The following is a 16,269-nucleotide window of genomic DNA, read 5'->3' as shown; positions in this document are numbered from 1 at the left end:
AATTAAAATCAATGTCGAAACAACACGAACTTCACATATATCTCAGATATCACTTTAATAACTAAAGCTATTTAAATAAGAATCACTATTGTATAAATTTCCTATGCAGTTAAGTTCTTTAGAGTCGTTTGGCTCTAGACCTTAAGGTGATCTTCAATACGTTGCATTGTTTTTCCTGTTTTCTACGTAAAATCGCAATTGCAGGATTAAATGATCTTGACTATTATCATCTATTATGCTTTCGGTTTTCCTTGTAGATTATACTGGATGACCTAGGGCGCAAAGACTGTTCAGAGCATTATTGATGTTTATAGATAAATGATTAAATTTCGATGAAGCAATCTGATATATCTAATGGACAGATAAATGTTATGTGAAACGGCCTAGCTAAGTATTGTGAAAGTATATTAATATTAATACTTTATACCAGTCATAAAACAGGTGGTACCTCGTAAATCATCTTTAACCTACATCTGTCCTATAGGCCTAATTTTTTCTATGGTCATTCTATAAACGTATTTTTAACTTCTCATGCTAATAGCTAAAAGCCATACTTATTAATGTCAAGTTTATTTATTTTAGATTCAGATATTAATTTTAATACAGAGTAGTTCTTTGATACTCGCATATTTTATTGTACACTATTATTAACACAACGACGTCAAACAACATACATACAAATACAAAATAAAATACTGTTATTAAATCTGATAAGGATACACATATTAAAATAAAAGAAAAACATGGATCTAGAGTCACTTAAGGTGACGCACTTTATCAAGGAATTAATAAATAAAAATTATACTCAAATAACAACACTGAGCGCACTTTTTACTCTTGTAAATTCGTTACATACCTACTCTTGTAAAAACTGAAAACTTTACATATAATCTACGTTATCGTACATCAAGTGCAATACCTTAATAAATAAATAGATTACTGTGTATTAAATATAATATGTATACAAAAATATTTGATATAATGGAAAAATTTTCCTGTAAAATTTCGTGATCCTTAACATTTTTCAGAGGCTTTGAAAAGAGCACCTGGCCCTGTAGACAAAGTAACAATTAAAAAACGATAACGAAGTTAGAAAAGGAAAAATGTATGGGATTGACATTAGATAGACCACGTGATCTAACGCGGCGTATGTCAATCCCATACATTTTTGCCTTTTCTATCTTCGTTATCGTTTTTTAATTGTTACTTTGTCTAAGGCCCCTGGTTCACTAATTAATACATTTATTTGAAAACCTGTTTCTTTATTCCGGCAATATGGTTAAAGATTTTTAATACCATCTTTAATTGAATTGTAGTATTTATATGTTATGTCATGCATGAATATTTATTTAATTTTATTTTTAAATGCATATTTAAAATCGCTTATAGCGTTTGTCTTTTGCGTAACGGTTATAACTAATCTTTAACTAATAATGTTGTTGGATCCATTCTAGATGCAATAGTATATTGTATTTGTCAATTAATTACAAGCGGATACAAGGAGGCAACGTAATCCGAATCAGTTTTCCGCCGTAGCTCCGCACATGACGTGGACGTAACATTTTTATTTATCAAGCTTTTGATATAATATTAATTTCATGTGAAGATACTGTAAACACTACCTTAGTAAAAATAAGTTATAAGTATAGTAAGTATATAATTATATATAGTAAAAATAATAGTTCTCTAATTTATAGCTGATTCTGAATCAAACACAAATAAATTGATTTCTAAATGTAGAGCAATATTCTCGAATTAATATAAAAAAGTTTATGAAGCGAAACTTATCTGAAAGTGACCAATATCTAATCTAGAATGCACCTCCTGCATTTTAGTATCTAATTATGTAACTGTTACATTTTATCTTCATACTGTTGCCTTTTCTCGTTTTACGTAATATGCGTTAATTCATTGTCTTGGTATGTATTACAAGTGTACTTATATGCCTCTAATTCCCAAAACAAAGGCCTTATAAACGCGGATGGTTGTTCCACAAAATTGGTTGTTTAGTTGAAAGTGGGCTACACTACACTTTCATGAGTTTTCAATCTATAGTGGTTTAAAGTTAACTCAAAAATGGACCATTTTCGTAAATTTTCTAAAAAATCTTAGAGAAAGTGTAAGAAATGTATATAGTATGCTATATATTCGTGATCTACTCAATAAGCTCTTTCATTTGATACCCCACACGGCATGTTTTGGAAATTTTTATTTTTTTCTTTGTATGCCATATTTAATTACCGGGGTGCGGGCAGGGGGACCACAAAACTGGTTGGCAACATCTGTCTATAGGATGTCTGGGACCTATACAATATAATATATCAGAAGTCAGATTTAGGTCCGCTATTTTTGCAAACGAACATCTCCTTGGAGCCTGCTCTATTATCTAATCATTACATATTTAGGTGTAATTAATAATTACTTTCAATGCTATACTATTCGTTCTACAAAAAAACATTTTATGCAACGTTTAAATCCACCATCGATTAAAAACATAGGCCTATTAAATTACGTAATGAAGCAACAAAAACAGAAATATTGGCATGTTATCTAATGTATAATAGATTGGCAATCACAACTTGTTCTTTACGAAAAGTTAAATAGAGCCAACGAAAATGTTTCCATTAACATTATGGAGGTGATTAATTTTGTATTCAAATTAATTAATACACAACATAAGGTGATGGATTTAATGCATGTTCTATGGGTAGGTCCTAAGTTATATACTTAGGTACCTATGGGAAGATTTCTGATTAACACAAGATACCACTGCACCCCCTGTAAAAAAAAAGGCTGACTATAAGAGACATAGTACATTCAATAGGTGAAAAAAACACAGAATACAAGTAGGTAGTAGTAGAAGAAGTACCTCCCTAAAAAAATAGATAAAAATTCATAGTATCAAATAGGTCCATTGCGAAGTAACAGAAACTTAGAAACATAAACAAATAATCATATTTTGTGTTGTCGCACACGGAATGTAAATATTAGGTTATATTCATAAAACAAATATAATCAAATAATGTGAAATGTGAATATGCGCTAAATATTTTCGAATATCTTCCTACGGTCTGTCTTTGCTTTCTTTCTTCTCGCTGCCTTTGTCAATAACTATTAATCATGTAAAAAAAATTGTGATTAAAATCCCCATATAATTTGATCGTAGGTGGATATTTATTACATATTATCTAGATGCTTGCTAGCAATATAAGTAGGCCATTGGGTTAGTATGAAATGTCTACATTGCTCGCTTAGCGCGCTGTTTGCACTTCATAAGGCTCGGTTTTAACGCAATCAAATCATAGAAAACATTGCCAACCATTTAGCGTTTATATTTAATCAATGTTGTGACTGTGGTATATTCCCTGATTTATTAAAGTTTAGTAAAGCTGTTATTCCTTTATTTAAAAGTGGTGACCAAGAAGACTGTAATAACTATAGGCCAATTTCTATTTTACCAACTTTGAGCAAAGTCTTCGAGAAATTAATTTTAAACCAATTATGTAGTCATTTTGTATCAAATGGTTTACTGCACGCCAAACAGTTTGGTTTCACAAAGGGGCGCTCTACCACTGATGCGGGAATAGCTCTTTTGTCACATATAGAGCAGGCTCCAAGGAGATGTTCGTTTGCATAAATGGCGGACCTAAATCTGACTTCTGATATATATTGTATAGATCCCAGACATCCTATAGACAGATGTTGCCAACCAGTTTTGTGGTCCCCTTCCCCGCACCCCGGTAATTAAATATGGCATACAAAGAAAAAAATAAACATTTCCAAAACATGCCGCGTGGGGTATCAAATGAAAGAACTTATTGAGTAGATCACGAATATATAGCATTTCTTACACTTTCTCTAAGATTTTTTAGAAAATTTACGAAAATGGTCCATTTTTGAGTTAACTTTAAACCACTATAGATTGAAAACTCATGAATATATTTTTTAAATTATTATTTTAAATAATTAACAATAGTCCATTGTTTACGATTCAATAGTTCGTACAGTGAAATAGTTGCATGGGGGAGTGGGGGGAGCATTCAAAGATGGCGAGTATATTTTCAAGTTTATGCCAAAAATAAAGGCCTAATACAAAAATATCGGTGTCAGGGCTTAGAATAATTATCTCTGCACTGTCTTTGTGTTTGACAGAATGAAAAATATGGCAGAAAATTCTTGAATCAGCCTCTGTGTGATTAGATTTGGCATAAACTTGAAAATATACCTACTCGCCATCTTTGGATGCTCCCCCCACTCCCCCATGCAAATGTAAAAAATATGTATTGACGTTTCAAAAGTGCTTCTCGAAGAAGTCTAATTGAATAAATAAATGTTTGAGTTTGAGTTCTCGTTGAATCTATTCGTTTTAATGAAATTTTAATGACTAGTTTTGATTGATTAGTTTACTAATTATAGAAGTTTCGTGTAAATTCTTGTTAAGAATTTTCATCATCGTTTAGTGCATCATCGTTTTGACAACGGAAGCTAAGCTCGAAGGCTATCGTTGCATGTGACCTTTGAAAAGATACCTACTTCCAATTTTGAATTTTAAAATACTGCTTAATACGTAGGTGCATTAACAAAAATGCAATTTAAAATTTTAAGTGTTTTAATTATTTGGTGAACTAATTTGAAATGATGACAAAATACATTTACCACGTCGATTTGGCATTTATAATACTTCTTCTTTAATAATTACTTCATCAACCTGATCAAATAATAAATAAGATAAATCCTTCTAGTCTCTTCCTAGATAATTTCATAAAAAAAACTAACTATAGAACAATCCATTTAAACAAATGAAGTCCAATTTGTGCAACGCTACGTCAAATAAAAAAAAAACAAGTTATGTAGTTAGCAAGAATATTTTGTGGTCGTGTTACGTAGAAGGTATTAGATAATCTGTGCCCTTCCTCTCTGCTCGATAAAATCATTTCGAGCTTGTTCTCGTTTTTACTACCGAATTGTTTAGCTTGCGGCCACTGCCCAGTGCCCACTACGCAACAGCTACTTATTGTCCGAAAGAAAGGTGCGATGTAACTTTAAATTCAATCGAGTTTAGTTTATCTGTGTAACATCGAACTATAGTTCGATCGAGAGTTCGATAGTTCGATAAATTATATTATAATATAATTAAAATCTTTGTCTATATGTCTCTCTTTGTCTATGCCATAGTTAAATGAATTTTGAATTTCGAATATCCTGTATTCTATGTATTTTTTCATGCAATGTTCAGTTTAAAAATATTTGTATAATGCCACGGACTTGTAGAAAAACATGTTATATGTTGTGTGATTTATATTAGATTTAATTTATACATATATTATTAAAATCATTGCTAGTAACGTCTATTATAAGCTGTTTATGTTAATAATTGTATTCGTGAGCGATTATGCATTTAATAAGAATTGAAAATAATATAACATTGAACTTTATGTTTATTATATTTATAATGGACCAATTGAGAATAAATATACGTATAGGTACAAACTACAATTTTATACAGAAATTATTATTAATGGAAGATGGAACCCAGGATCCAAAGAATTTAACGGAACAGGTGGATAATGCCCCATATCCAACATTAGAATATTTTTATGCAATAAGTCATTTTTCAATGTTAGAAAATTAGTTAATTATAAATAAATAAATAAATAAATATTGGCATTATTACACAAATCGACCTAGTCCCACAGTAAGCTCAATTAAGGCTTGTTTTGTGGGTACTAGGCGACGATAAATATAATATTTAATAAATACATAATATATAGATAACACCCAGACCCAAGAACAAATAATTGAGTTCATCACACAAATATTTGCCCTGACGGCTCAGTAGGCAGTTACTTTACCACTGCGCCAACCGCGTCGTCAATACATATACATACCTATCTAACTATTAAAGATTCAAGACGTCATCATAAAACTACATTAAATTATTATTACCTACTATTTCCCATTAATATTTTCATTAAAATATAATATAACACAAAGTATTTATAAAATATTTTTTGCTATATTGAATGCCATTGAACTGGTATTTTCAAGCACAAATAAAACGCACATTAATCATTGATTGGAAAAAACCTCGTTTGGTAAGAATTAAATATTTAATCCGTGTTATTTTCATCTGCGAACGCATTAGACAATCCGCGTCATTTTATGTAAAAAAATAAATTACTTATTTTTTTTGTATTTTATTAGTAAGTATTAGTATGTATTAGATAAAAAAATGATGAAATCAAAACAACAGTGATAAAACATGTTTTTTTTTTTTCAAACAATTGATTTTTTGTTTTTTGATTTCCCGCCTATCAGGTCAATAACCGTAGACAGAGAATCCAATAGACACCGGCAATGCGTGTCGCAGAAAGAGATAAAAAAGAATACGTCACAATATTTAGGGTTACCGTGTGAGGGAAAATTTACCCCGCAATTTGTAAGATACAAATCTCTCAATATCATTATTCACATAACATAAGTGGATAATAATGAGATATCCACATTACATACTTACATGTTTATACTAATATTATAAAGAGGAAATGTTTGTAATTATGTATGTATAGGTTTTCACGCATAAACTACTGGACCGATTTCAAAAATTCTTTCACCATTAGAAAGCTGCATCTTCACTGAGCAACATAGGCTATATTGCATTTTCAAAAAAATTAGAGATCCTTACCAAAAATGCAATAATGTATCCTTAATAAAAATTCTGTCATCGCGTGCGCTGCGGAATCTTTTGAAAATAGAACAAATAAATGTTCTACGGTATTATAGAATGGACCAATATCTACAAGAAAGTCCGCGATATTCCATTCAAAAGATATAACGAATTTTTAAAAGTGTCAATTTACAGAAAATAGTAGGTATACTGTTTAATACAATGAGGAGGCGTAGTGCGGGACGGGGTGAAGGTGAGGAGGGAAGGGATATTCGCAGGAACTACTTTGATTCCGATTTGAAAAATTCTTTCAGTGTTAGATAGCCCATTGATCGAGGAAGGCTATAGTAGGCTATATTGTACCATAACACTTAGACCAAAAGGAGTGGAGCCACGCGGGTGAAACCGCGAAGCGCAGCTAGTATATAATAAACATATTACTTTTAGATTATCATTATCATAATCCCCATAATGTGTATGTAATGATAATGTAGATGAAAACTCGATTGTTTATTGTTTTTTATAAAATAAAATAAAAAAAATAAAAGAATGTTTATTTTCGAAAGTATTAACAGATACTTACACTCGTTAATTATATTGACCGACCCGCGAAGGCGCAAAAAAAAACGAAATTTACTTAATAATAATTTATTGTAATAAAAAAATTACATTTAAATTATCTCTTAACTACGTCCCTCCGGTTCAATGTTGGAACCAAGAGTGTCCATTGTCTTCGGCGGGGCAGCGTCGCGGTGGTGGTGATTGCCGTAATACTTTCTAACCTTCGGTTTTGGTTTCCAATCTGTTCATCCTGTAGCTACAATCCAAATTTGTCGTAAATTATCCGGTTCAGGAAAACTGGAACAAGCCATTGAATATTTCAGATATTTAATTAAATACACACTGCAGAATATATATTATTATTTCTCATAATAGTGGGTAACAATTTGTAGAAAAGTTGGCAACACAAAAATTTTTAGGTTAAAATTTTTAATTGTTATTTTTGTGGTTTTTAAACAATGTATTCAAGTCAACAGCACGTGATACACAATATATTAACACGCTGAAATATCATGAAGGCCTATAAACTGATAAAGAGTTGTATACTTACGAGTGAAAAGACAATCCAGGCATTTTCGTTCCACTATCACTTTTACACCCTTTAACGCTACACCGCACCATGGTATTATTTTATAAGGTATTAACAGTAAGTCTAAATCATTCTAAACCAAACATACCATGAATTACGTAACTTAGAACATGTAAAAACTATATTTTTATGGAAGACGATAGCTAGCTGTCAAACTTTGTTTATCAAAGTAGGTTGCTATTCTTGAAAAAAGCGGCACGCTGCGTGAAACAAAAAATTTTATCGTTCTCTCTCATTTCTTTACACAACACCGGCATAAGTTGCTCTTTTTCTTGTGTGAATGCGACATAAGATATCAATTTGTCTATTGGTTTCTCTGTCTACGTCAATAACCCATGTTTTTCAAAAATGGCGACCACTTACAAATCATAGGGCCCGCGCCGTTGCATGTACACGACCGCAGTCTATTATTATAAAATGAACCGACCACAGACATTGAAATATTTGTACGTAGTACATAATATATGATTTCGGTTCTCTTTGAAGTACTCAAAAACTTCATCGTAGTAATATTGTACTTTCTACGGTTGATACGGTACTTTTTAGAAGCCGTTAGGATAGATATTTAAAGATGGATTGATGTTCATTATATTTTATATTAAATTTAAAAATAATAACTGATGGGATCAGAGGCGGCTCGCCCTAAGGAGCGCTGGTGCAGTGAACTCCCATAAATAATTATAATAAAATCATACTCCTTAATTTAATTATTAACATTAATTATTACTATTTAAAATCAATCGTAATCTTTAAAACTACTGTTAATACCCATGAATATATCCATCATTCCATCATCCCATACACCTGTATAATACCTAAGTCTGTATTATGTAACGCGCGAAGCGGTGCGCTCACGACTGCGCTCCAATGAAAAAAGATTTAGTACATTTCCTAATACGAAATCCAATAGGAGTGAAAGAGAGGGTTTTGCCAGAGCCCTGCGCGTGAAACAAAAGATTTTCTATGGAAAAGTAGCAAAATTCGGTGCGCCGCACCCGCAAACGTTGCCGGTTCGTTTTCACCGCCCGGCAGGACAGCGATTGCGACGTTGCCAGTTGCCACGTCTATAATATAAACAAACACTCGACTCTCGAGTCAACTTCAATCATCAATGCACGCGCGCGATTCATGCAATTTTCTAATTAAAATTATAAAATACGTGTTGAAATAGCCTGTAGTTATCAGTATTACTTGTGAGTGTTAAAATGAACAATAATTATAATGTGGCGTTCATTAAAAAGTGTGATAAAACGTTACAAATTCGGCTTGAATGTAAAGCTAATAGACTCTTAGACTACAAGCCCGCATAGGACAAAAATATGGGTCAAATGAACCACCAGGGGATATATCTAGAACGATAGCAGAGCAAAAAATAATAAGATTCATCACTATGCCGTCACTTGTAAGCTGTCCAACTGAGTGCAGATGAGAATTGAAAAGTACAGGTAGACTCGGTAAATTTTGGTCATATATTTTTGTACGGCATTCTTAACCATCGATAGATCCATTAAAAATAATAAGAAACCGCTCAGTGCCGTACAAAAATGTTGGTCCACCAAGTCAGAATTTTTATTTAATTTCCGAGAGTTACCGGGGGTAAATTTGGTCATTTGACCATGTACGGCATCTGTGTCATACTATTGCTATACTGCTTTTAATCCATTATTCCGCAACGCCGTACAAAAATCATGGGGACAAGGGGAAAAAATCGAGAGTTGCAATCCCCTCTCTTTCCCCACTCCAGGGGGTCATTTGACTAAGTACGGCTTCGGTTCCAAAACATTATCTAGCACTCAAAAGTACTATTAAAAGCAATGCCGTCAAAAAATAATTGTTCTTTTAAATGTATACCAATAATCATCTTAATTTCATCGAATTCTTGATATAAAGAGCTGTAAGGTCATTTGACCCTGTACGGGAACTTTTTTTTTAACATGATATTGTAAAATTCAATTGTTGTATAGTATTGCCGTTCAAAAGAAACCGTTCTAAAAAAAGTTATAGAGAAATGCAAAAACAGAAATTTTGTTAAAGTTTAAACATCGTAGATTAATGAAAATTAATAGTTTTCTACACTTTATCCGTTGTTTTAAATAGTATTAACATAGATAAATTAGGAAAAAACGATGCCGTACATTTTTGTGCAGACCACATCTTTTAGGCTGATGAAAGCGATGAAAGCTACAATTTTAAGGGTGCTTTATGGCCATTTGATACAGTACGGCATTAACATATTTTTACCCAACTACGGCAAAGCAAAAGGAGGGTTATGGTTGTTTACAGGTCATGTATGTATGTTCATCTATTCCCTCGTAACTTCTAAACTACTTATCAGAATTCGACAAATGACATATCATTAGAAGCGTCTGAATTGTTCACTGGATAACCAGCGACCAGCTAGCTAAAGGCTATATGGGGTTTCACAAAATCTAATGTGGCGCCCTCTAGCGGACAAAACAAACAGAGTAAAAAAATAAAGTTAAGATAAATATGCAGTGTTTGGTATCATTTGAAAGCGCTTTACTTGTACATTTTGAATATGTATATATTACCAGCATTTGCTTGTGACTTTACCTGTATTCATGGACTGATTGCATATAATTCACATCTTTTCGTTCATAGCTTTTTTATTAGTTCATCAATTTAACGGAGTCCATTCCACCTGACTCCGACTTTCCAAGGTGATAATTAACCACCTCGAGCTTCTTAATATTAATGTATATTTATATTTTATTATAAAAATATAAAGCAAACATTTCGTTATATGGATTTTTTTCTTTTTCAGATTTTTCCCCTTTGAACCAACGAAAATGTACGGCACATGAAAAAATATTATCTATGCATAAAATACTTTAAAAATAAATTTATTTCGTGTTGTGTCAAATGACCCCCTGGAGTGGGGAAAGAGAGGGGATTATAACTCTCGATTTTTTCCCCTTGTCCCCATGATTTTTGTACGGCGTTGCGGAATAATGGATTAAAAGCAGTATAGCAATAGTATGACACAGATGCCGTACATGGTCAAATGACCAAATTTACCCCCGGTAACTCTCGGAAATTAAATAAAAATTCCGACTTGGTGGACCACCATTTTTGTACGGCACTGAGCGGTTTCTTATTATTTTTAATGGATCTATCGATGGTTAAGAATGCCGTACAAAAATATATGACCAAAATTTACCGAGTCTACCTGTACTTTTCAATTCTCATCTGCACTCAGTTGGACAGCTTACAAGTGACGGCATAGTGATGAATCTTATTATTTTTTGCTCTGCTATCGTTCTAGATATGTCCCCTGGTGGTTCATTTGACCCATATTTTTGTCCTATGCGGGCTTGTAGTCTATAAGGGACCGCCACGGCCTGAACTTGATTTTACGCAAAAATGTACGACAAAAACGAAAACATATACGCGTGTGTTTAAATCTGAACAACATGTGAAAACACCGTGGTTGTGTGGTTGTGATGAAGCAACAACAGATATTTACGAATGTCTTGTCGCTTTAAGTTATAGATATTTTTGCACACCAAAAAGAAAGACGTATGTATTTCCTTTATAAGTAATTTTTTTTGATAAATGCACTGCTTTACACCATGTATTTTCAGTGTTTTATTTCAAGTGAACACCCATAAAATTTTGTCACGAGCCGCCTCTGGATGGGATGGGACCTAAATAGTTCGCATCGATGTAGTTTGAAAAAGAAAAATATGAAATAGCCAAAATTCGATTTACTATGAATTCAAAATTCCATGCGTGTATTTTCATAAACCATAAAAGCTAGCATAGTCATTAAATAAAAGTGTGACAGTTACAACCGAAATTATACGAAATTGTACACAAAAAAAGTGTTACGTGTGAAAATACGTTAATATTCATTTGCCCTATGTCCCAACTCAAGATCCCCTCGTATTTTTTTTCTAGATTGTTCTTTAACCTAAAAAATGTGACGTATCATAAACAACACGAGTACCTAACATAGAAAATGCCAAACCAGGGCAAGCGTATTATGTAAAAGGTATTGGAACTGGTTTTCATCCACATAACATCGATAATCTTAAATTTATATTTGCTTATTAATTTCGTAGGTTAAACGCGAAGAATGTAAACAAGGTCATTGTGTTACATAATTATTGAATGATACAGATTTTATAGATAATAGCAATAGCTTTTAAACAATTTTAAATATTCAGGTTTTTCATCATTCATATTTTAGGTGCAAGGAAGCATGGTGCAGATATATTTGCAAAGAAAACTTTAAAGCTATTGCATGCTACGCCTTCAAGCCACACCTCCGTGCCCGTGTGGGGAGCGTGAGGTTTTTTCGTTACGGAATTTCTGGATTCGGTCCCCGCGCTCAAGGCCCGCGATAGAAGCTATGCAATAGCTTAAAATACCTTTTTTATTTAATATGTAACACCATTAAACAAAGTCATATTCATTCATTGCAAAAACTTTAAATTAACGTTATGCTCCTCTCACTGCGTGTGCCATTTTAATATTGCTGAAGGCCCTAATTATAATTTTTGCTCACTAAAACTATAATTCATATGAAGCAAGGAAACTAATATACCTCGCGGCATCTATAAGGAAAGGTCGTCATTGTAAAGCACTTGTAAAGTCATTAGGTTTTTGCTCAGTCGGTTGAGCTGAGTGACGAAACCTTCCTGTTTTCAAGTACTCTAGTATCACTTACACTATGTTACATCGATGGAGGCCTGAGTTACTAGATCAAAAACAGTAATAAAGAAGATTCAGTTATAAATTTTTTATGTCGAATTTTCCTTACATATTTTTCATAAAAGCAAATTGAATACCTATGCAATGAACATGAACATCGTGAAATGCAGATTATCATATAAAGCGTATTTAATAATGCATCCTTTATTGATTCTAATTATTCCTAAGATAAGGAAGAACTTAAGGAAGAACTTAAAAAAGTATTAAGAATCATTATGTATTGTAGAGAAACAATGAAAACAATTGATAGTATATTATATGCATTTAGTAGGTAGTTAACTTTGTGTCGAAAACTGAAGATTTTAGGGAAAAATGTGCATTACCTACATGATATAATATAATAAATTTAAAATGGATAGGAAATGATTTTGAATATACACGAATATTTCCTGGGATTAAAGATATGAGTACATACTCTGATATCAATTGAAAACAATGAAATATAAAGTTATTCGTACAATAGGACGTATCTTTTGTAATCGTCTACCGAATTACCGATGTAGGGATTTCCGAACGGCCCTCTTTGGTCCGAGGTATTTAGGACAGCTAGCGAACCGAGACTGTGTCGAAAGATCATGTTAATAAGCAAATATGACCTTTAAGAATTTATGCTTAAAGTGCATTCTTGCTGCAAATATTGAAAGAGCCGCAGCCACCAGTCCACAAGATCCCTTGTCTAAAGAGTGGACTAGTCATTGCAAATGTAACCAAGCTGCGGTAAGGCTCTCAGTAAATGGATAGCGTTTAAACTATACGGTGTCAGTATGAATGAATGTTGCGAAAAATATGTACAATGCATTCAGAGATAATGTTTAGACTTGAATACAATGAGACATTATTTTATGGTTCGCGGAAAATCGATACGCAATCGATATAACCTTCTTCGGATGCAATAGGAAAGGGGAAACAAAGAATAAAGATGAATTCTCTATGACGCTATTAGCTATATTTAATTGCTTCACTTATTACGATGTTAAAATTGCATGAAATATCATGATAGCTAATAAACTGATAGTAATAATTAGCAACAGGTGTAGGTTTTCACAATATTTCATATGACGACCGACAGAATCGTTATATTTTGAAATTGCGCCGCAACGAAAGGATCTCGGCATTTATAAATCGTTGCAAATTCACGATTAACGCGTAGTTCGTGTTTCCAATAATGTATGCTTCGATTCATTTACTTATAAATTATCTATCAACGTTTAAAATGTAACTTCCATTGTAGGTAAATTATTACTCCAATCCGTTTATTATGTATATGGTGATAAACTATAGGTACATAATTAGTAATTGTTTTGACTTTTGACCATCAAAGGTTGCAGATTAATGTAGCTTAAATACTAAATCTATTAATAATATTATTCACTTCTCTAGGGTAAAAACTCTAACAGCCGTACAAATAAACGAGTTATAACATTTTATGCAAAGAATAAACTAAGAATAAGGAAAAATCATACAAATAAACACGAAATAAATGTAACCTAGTATAACTTCGTAATAAGTATTCATACTAATGCTATTCCGTCCTTATTACGGCTACCACCCTAGTATAAGTCTGACATAACCGAGTTATAACATATCTTTTAGTACATTGTGCTGTGTTTTACAAGTTTTAGAACCAATTTTCAATCTAAATTTGAGATAATAGCAATGAGAGTAATACGAGAAGTAGAAAAAGTTGAGCAAATTAATAATTTCATTACGTACCTATTGAAATGGAAAATTTTGTATGAAATGTCAAAATGTACGAAATTATGAAAAACCCTTTTGATATTTATAATGATTTATTTATTTACAACATGCGCCAAACCATACATACATAAAACTTATTTCTAAACTTATCACAATAATATACACTTTCGTTGAAAATATAAATCTTCTAAGCCTGGAGTTGTATGTTTTGAGTACCAGTTATTTGGCAACTCTCTATCTCAAGGTGGGTTTATCTTCTGTTCTCCAGATATTGGATAGCGTTATCTATCATTTGCTTGCATATTTAATGATATATTTAAATTATTTCCAATAAATATTTAAAAAATAAATAAACAGAACATCGTATGATGAAACTTCACAACAAATTCGACGAAGTCAAACGTCAAAATGACAGCACCACAGACAGCACCAAGCACGCACCAAGGCTTAACCGTAGACAATTTCAATGTTTTTCATAATTTTGTGAATGAATTGCGACGTTGCCGCTTCGCGCCTATTGCATAGCGTGAGCATAGTTACATCGACGTTATTCCAAATTTATTTGTAAGAAATTATGACATCCTTATTCTTTATTTATTCTTATCATATCTATGCATTGCATAAGGTTTGAATAAGCAAGTTTTTATTTGTACGGCTGTAAAGGAAGAAGGAAGAAAGGGAAAGGATGGAGGTATATCATTATATTTATGTAAAGGGTTTCTATATATTTTATCTAACGAACCATAGTGAGATGGACCTTTTAAAGCTATTCATTTTATCGCCTATATTCTTATTGATAACTTAAATCGTGAGAATTTATTCAAATAATGTTGAATAAGCAAAAATATCATCCCTCGATTGGAATCTAAGACTATAAGCAGATATCGACTATTAAATAGAGATAAGACATGTACCGAATAAATATTGAAATAAAAATCGTTAGAGACAATTAAAAAAAACATGACATATTGTGTCTTATCTTACTGCACTCATATAATAATTGATACGATTTAATTACATAATCGGACACAATAAACGTTGTTTTTACCGCATCGTGTTAATGCCCTTGACTTCCGTAAAGAAACTCGTTTCATAAGCTTACAGAAAATATTCAAGGCCGCGACAGTCAAGAGTGAGTTCCTTCGAAAATAGTGAAAGTCGTTAACATTTTTGAAAAAAGAAGCACATGGGTGTTCTTGATCTTCTTTAAATTGTTTATAACCAGGTAATTGTATGCGGCATGCTTAGGTTCATGACTCTACAATAAAAAGGGTTTTTATATGATTCCTTTTTAAAATTTGATGATTCAAATGATTGAGAATACCGAAATAGAAATAATAATTGGAAATTTTCAAATACATAAATACGATACCTAAGCTTGCAATCTGAAATTTGACGAAGAAAGTAAAAGCAGCAATGCTCTTCCTGCTCAGGTAGAGCTCACGGTAGGGAACGTACCATAATGGTGAAAAATATAATTTTATGAACCTATGTATTATAAAAAAAAACAGTTTACCTGTTACATCCCTTGTAGGTACTCTTAATTTTAATACTTATACTTATTCTTCGTACAAATATTCCTGCATATCATTTACAATCGTAGAAGTTATAAAAATAATAATTATACTAGTAGGTAAGTAATAGGTACATACGTTGTTACGCATGATTGATTGTTTTTCATTTTTAAATAATTCAGAATTATAATTTTGCATAATTTATATTATCCATAATGCTAAATAATTCTTGAAATAATAACTAATTATTTTCGGGGCCTTGTAATAAGTCAAAAATATAGTCACGTTTCCTTAATTTGATATACATAAAGAATATGGAGAATTACTATATTAATTTTACAGCATTAATTGTTTATTTTATTCATTAAATTAATCCGAAGTATTATACGAGTACTATTATTAGACTAGTGTCTTCCTAGAATACACAATCAAAAATAAACTTAAAATATCTTTCATATTGTCATTCAAATAAATATTTTGTTATGTAAACAACACTTATAAAA

At 32.0% G+C, this 16,269-nt stretch overlaps 1 protein-coding gene across 1 annotated transcript in view; it reads left to right on the top strand.

Moving 5' to 3' along the window:
- Positions 1–16,269, top strand: part of LOC149484799 (very long chain fatty acid elongase 7-like) — a 37,692-nt gene that overhangs the window by 10,550 nt on the left and 10,873 nt on the right. The window lies entirely within an intron of this gene.

This window comes from Colias philodice, chromosome 11, assembly GCF_061535455.1.
Source record: "Colias philodice isolate Cphi_HAF_F1 chromosome 11, ilColPhil1 Martin Lab GWU primary, whole genome shotgun sequence".
Classification (NCBI taxonomy): Eukaryota; Metazoa; Arthropoda; class Insecta; order Lepidoptera; family Pieridae; genus Colias; species Colias philodice.
Note: the sequence above shows the minus strand (reverse complement) of the source record. Positions and strands in the feature narration are given on the sequence as shown.